This window comes from Micromys minutus (assembly GCF_963924665.1).
Source record: "Micromys minutus genome assembly, chromosome: 13".
Lineage (NCBI taxonomy): Eukaryota > Metazoa > Chordata > Mammalia > Rodentia > Muridae > Micromys > Micromys minutus.
The window spans coordinates 50,325,784-50,332,223 of NC_137982.1; positions in this window are offsets into that span (position 1 = coordinate 50,325,784).

The following is a 6,440-nucleotide window of genomic DNA, read 5'->3' on the forward strand; positions in this document are numbered from 1 at the left end:
TAACATGATATAACTATGCCATGAATAATCACAATATATTTAATAAGGTTATCATACTCTTTTTTTAGTCATTATTCTGTTGCTGTAAAGAGACACTATGACCAAGACAACTCTAATGAAGGAAAGCATTTAACTGGAAGCTTGCTGACAGTTTCTGAGGCTCAATATTCTCATAGTAGGAGACATGGTGACAGCAGCATTGTAGCGGGCAGATGGGGGCATGGTGGGAACTTGCACATAGCTTCTGAGGTCCATTATCATCCTAGTATGAGGCACAGTGGTAGGAACATGGTGGCAGGCAGATCTGTTGCTGGAAAAGTTGCTAAGAGTTACATTCTGATCCTCAAGCAGAGAGGGAGGGAGAGAGACAGAGAGAGACAGACAGAGACACAGAGGGACAGAGAGACGGAGAGTAAGAGAAAGACAGGCACACACACAGAGAGAAAACTTGGGGGCTTTTGAAACCTCAAAGCCCAGCACCAGTGACACACATCTTCAAACAAAGCCACACCTTGTCCAAGACTACACTTGATAATCCTTGTAACCCTTTCAAACAGTTCTAGTCCCCACTGACCAAGTGTCCAAATACATGGACCTATAAAGGCTATTATTTAAACCATCTCTGTATCTTTTATGGATAGTCATTTCTAGTACTATTGGGTTCCTAGAGGTCTTACATGTTTAGATCATCATTTGTGGAACCTACAATCCCTTTTAAAGAGAAGATAGAGAATCTGTGCTAGATTCGTACAAAGGATAACACATTTAGCATCATACCTTGATATATGAGTTTCGTCAGGGCAGTTGGAAAGTATTAACATGTAAAAGCTATAGCTGGATCTTAGTCTGTTAAGGCTGTGCCTTTTTTACTTGTTTATAAAGTTATAGTTCCTCTCTTTGTTGTGGAATCACTGACATTAGAGGAAGTCAATGAAGGAATTCATCTTCTTCCGGTCTTTTACTCCAGGGACAACTGGTGTAGTTCAGCCAGGTTTTGGCCCACCTGCATAGCAGTTCGAAGGTCCAGATTCCATGTGTTTGGTTACCTTAATACCACCACCATTACTGAAGGTTCTAAGCATTTTTGCAAGAGGTCAGATGAGAGACGGGGAAAAATAAAAGTTGTAAAATGCACAATGCTGCTTGTAGCCATAAGGGTTAGGAACTTCTGAGGTATGGCTACTTAAGCTTTTAAAAAGCATAATGAATCAGCCAGCAAGTGTTAAGTCATAGGAACTTGGGGGTTATTAGCCCCACTGCTTTGGCTGGAGCAAGAAAAATATTTTCTATCCTGTTATATGTTCTGTGATCCATCCCAGCCCCCACAGCTGTAGATTAATGTGTGATACCAAGAAGGAAAATGCGATTACCTCAGATTTCATTGTAATACCATTATCGATTTGTTGCCTTGATAATGTAGAATGCATATTTCTTTACTCCAATATGTTTTGGATTTTTTAAGATTTCTCCCTGGAGATTTGAAAGCCTATTTCTATATACTTCCAACCACGTTTCTGCAATTGAGGACATTATCTATTGTTCTACAGTTACCTTTAATCTAACTATTTAGTTAGGCAGAAACTATCATGATGATTGAATGCATGTACATAGTACTATAAATTCTCCATTATTGATGGATGTACATGGTACTATAAATTCTCCATTATTGGGTTTCTATCTCAAGCATACTTTAACATTTAAGGCATTATCAAGGCACACTGAGGATTTTTTTCCCTCCAGAGTCAGTCATTTTTATGTGTGCAAATGCAATGAATTCTGTAGTATTACAGCTTCTGTCTTACACATTCAAAAAGCAACGACACCAGCATTCCTCACACTACCTCACTTTGAAATGTAAAGAATATATTTGTCACTGTTACTAAAATAAAACAAAACAGCTGTTTCTGTTTTAGATCTCTCTACCTTCATTCACTGACATTTTAACTTATTCATCCTCACATTTTGCCTGTTCCTTCTCCAGGACCAGTATGTAATAAATAATGATTTAATGTACAATGTAGGGCATCTTCGGGAATGCCTTATGTAATCAGAGCTGCTTGAACACAAGCATAATTCTTTGTCCATCTTCCATTTTATTTTACCTTCACTGTCTCCCTAGACCACTTCATCTATTTTTATGGCTATGACACGCCTACCTGGGAGACACTTTTCCTGTCTGTATTTTCACCTTAAAGCTTTTTTCAAAATTAAGCTCCTGTAGCCAACTATTCCCTGGGCATTGGATGTCTCAAAAGCACCTCAAATTTCAAGCATCCAGAGTGAAGCTTTTCATTTCCCTTAGTCACCTGCACCTCACCAGCTTCCCTATCTCAGTCAGTAATAACCATTGCTATCCATCCAGCTGTCTATGTGGGCAAGCTGGGAATTAGCCTGGAATTTTCCATCCTTCTCCTTTCCAGTATCCAACCTATCAGGGAGTTCTGACGGTTCTGCTACATAAATACACTCTAAATCCTCACCCTTGGCTTCGTGTCTGTTACCACCACCCTTGCCCTGGTCATCACCACAGCTAACCAACTGCTGTGTGGTGGCAGCAGGGGTGGGGGTGGGGTCTGTATAAGATTCTTTTCCCTTTCCTCACACAGAAAAGTGTCCCTTTAAAGTTGGAAAATGTAGAGTTGAGGAAATGGCTCATTGGATAAAGCAGTTGCCACTCAAACATGAGAATCTGAGCTTTGATCTTCAGTACCCGAATAAATTCTCAGTGGCTCTTGAGGCCCACATACAATCCCAGTACTATGGTGGTAGTGACAAGGATGGGGTTGGAAGCAGGCTGATTAGCTCCAGGTTTAGTGAGAGACTCTATCCCAGTAAATAAAGGGGACAGCGATTAGGGAAGACACCTAATGTGAATATATGCTCTAAAAAATTGAAATGAGCAGAAATTGAAGTTTGGTCAATGGGGATGGATTCACCAAAGTACTGTAAGAGAAACAATCACTGTAACAAAACAATTAGTTTATCAGAAATGATGTGAACTCCTCTCAGAATACACGGAAAGTCTCGGTGCCAGGTCTAAAGTTAAATCTAAGCTTCTGGCTCTGGGTCACAAGGGTGAGCCATCTTGGAAGGCTTCTTTCCGTTCTCTTCCCTCTGTCGGTGATGCTCTGGCTCAGGAATGCACTTCTCCCTGCACAGGATGCCCTGAATCCTGGCTCCTCCCCCTCCAGTCCTCTGTCTAAATATTGTACATCTAGATACATTCTCTTCTCACTCTAGCCCCTGCATCCTCACTATTTATTTCTTCCAAAACAACCCTTTCTATTGCCTTCCAAATACTGTAAAACTGTAACTCTTTAATTACCTATGACCCGTGTAATGGGCTGTCATTCTTTCTGAGATAAGAGCTCCATGAGGCAGGAATATTGCCTACTCTGTTTACCTTCCATTCCCACAGGAAACAAGTAAACAGACAGCCATTGCAGTAGAACCATCGTCACTGCAATCCTGTCTACTGTTCTCGGTTAAGAAATCACAGAACTGATGGTATTTCCTTTATCCGAGTACATGACTTGGCTTCTTCCTAAGCAAAAGTCATCAACCCCCAGTGAATTTATGTAATAAGAGTGGACTTCTCTTACTCCACATCTCAGCTACCTCAGTTGGCAATGGTCACTCAGGGGCACTCACAATGGACAGAACTCTCACCACGTAACCAAGGCACAATGGGTCACAGTGCTGCCTCTGCGGCAATGAAAATAAGAGAGATTGAGATTTTTGTAATGATTTCCCTTAATCTACCAGTAGGTCATCACACTTCCCTCTCATTTCATTGGTCAACACCAGTGATGTGATCCAGACTTTCTGCAGGGAGTCAGCAAGTAAAAGATCCCAGCAGCATTCTATTCTCAGTTACTCCTGTTTTCCACCCAAACGTCCGATTCAGAAGCTCTGGCTTTCTCAGGATGCCTTGTGCTTTTATCATCTATTGGGAATGAGTGTGAAAATGCACACTGTTCAGCTTAAATGTGAAGCACCAGTGCGCAATGCAATTCCATTTAATTTGCTTTATAAACATGAATAGTTAATGCGTGTTACACCTGAAGAAAACCTTGAAAAATAGTGTTTTGTGATCTGTCATATAAGTTAATATAAAAATTATACTGTGTCAATTTGTGGGAACACTAGAAATAAGGAAAATGAAAAGATTCTTTGGCCATAAACTAAATATTGCCTTCAGTGCATTTTATTTCTTCAAACTAAAAAAGCATACATACAGGAGCATGTAAGAAAAATCACAGGAATCCCTATTGTCATTTACATCAAAAATGACAACTGACAACGCCATCCATCAGCTAGTACCTTGCCTACTCTTTAGACATATCTTTATTTGCACTGTAGACGTAGCAAAGAGTTGACAACAAATATATATATATATATATATATATATATATATATGTGTATATATATATATATATAATATAACCTCTAACTTCAAGAATCCCACACAATGAGGAAGACTTACAATGATTAAGGCGGGCATGGCACAGTAAAAGTTCTCAAAAATACAGTAGCAGTGAAGAAGAGAGTTCAGGGAGTTTCATAGAAGCTGCAGCTTTTGCTCAGAACTTGTGAGGCTGAGCTGGCATGGGAAAACAAGATGAAGAGAAGCCAGTCTTGATTGCTGGGCCAAGTTCCAACATGACTTTGTGCCAAATCACAATGCCGATCAACAAATGTCTTACCTACAGATCTTCAGCTAATTCAAAATCCTAAAGGACTCTTGGCAGCTCTGGAAGCCTAATAAATCTAAGAGGAAACATTGAAGGTAACTTAAAGTATACAGGATGTAAAACATTTTGGGAAAATGAGAGTATGGTCTATCTCAAGCAAATACATTTCAATAAGCCATACTGTAAAGACTCCTTACACATTGTCAGTGAGAAGGCAGAATTTCCAAGTCATAGAAAATCCCAACCTCTATCAAAATGGTCATTTGACTCAGCAATTTGCTTTCTAAGAATCTATCCAAAAAGTGACACTAGTGTTAAGTATGAAAAGACAAAATATGAGACTATTGATTGAAGGACCATTTTCAAAGCCAAGTATAGAAACAAGACGACCATTTAATTAACAGAGCAGCACTTTGTAGTGCAGATGCCATAGCAATAAACAAAATGAAGGCTATTCTTATCTAGTAGAGAACATCTACAGCATAGGTTCTGGTAAAATTCTAAATTAATAAAAGTAGGTCATGCGTACCACTGTGTACATAGGGGAAAACACTGGTATTTAGACAAGGCCATGTAAAATTATCATTATTAGATTTAAAAGTAGTCAAAGGTTGGCAATTTCATGTAGATATTCCCTAATTTGTCTGTATTGGCCTATAATTTTTAGTAATGCACTAAGAGTTTTAAACCACATCTTCAAGATAGAATGATATATATACCAAACTTGCCCTAGATAGTTCTGATTTCTTTTTGTTTTTCAAGGTGCAAATACTGGTGCTCTTGTCAATCTAGTAGGACAATATAAAATGGTCATATACTGTGGTGGTGAGAAAAAAAAGACTGAAAAACAAGGAAATTAGTGACTTTTTATGGTTGATACAAAATAACAGACAAAAGTAACAGAAAGGAGGGAAGATAGATTTTATCTATGGCTCCAGTAGATTCAACTCATCATGACAGGACAGTTGTATAGTGGTAACTCACATTATGGTGAGTGACAAAGAAATGGGGAAGGAACCGAGCAGAGCCAGACTCTGACCTTTGGTGGCCATTTAGGAGTAGGACTACTTGTTCTAGCTAGACTCTCCATCCCAAACATTTTCCAATCTCTCAAAACAGTACCATTAAATATTAAGGCCTAGATAGGATATTATGGCCTAGGTAACTGTTACTTGGCTAGCCTGCCTTTCTGTGCTGTTACTAATATTATAAGGAAACTTTCTCATACCCAGTCTGATTACATATTCTGTTATGTTCTGTACCCTTGGAAAACAATCAAGACAGAAGTCAGTAGAACTGCCTCACATAGTGATTAATGACCAGCTAGGACCCAAACCATCTACCTGGCAGTACTGTCAGCATTTGTGTATAAGCCCATATGGTATTTGCTTTTGTAAGCTGCCCCTGGGATGGGCCCCAACATAAGAGAGACACCTGCATCTATTTCGAATAAGACTTTTATTTTGGGTAAGGGTCAAGTAAAATTTAAGTTCCCAAGGCCTTTCTGGGAACTGACATTCTACTTGGTAGAAAAAGACAGGTATGCAGGTAAATAATATGGTTGGGAAGTTAGACATAAAGTTAGACAAGACCCATGTTAACTGACAAGTTAAGGCATGAATGTTAGATAAGGCAAGTCCCCTGCCACAGTTGAATACCCCAACCAATGGGAGCAGGATACATGTAGAAGAAAGACATGTTTTTAAGGAAATCCCTTATTCCTAAATTCTGATTGGTGGAATGACT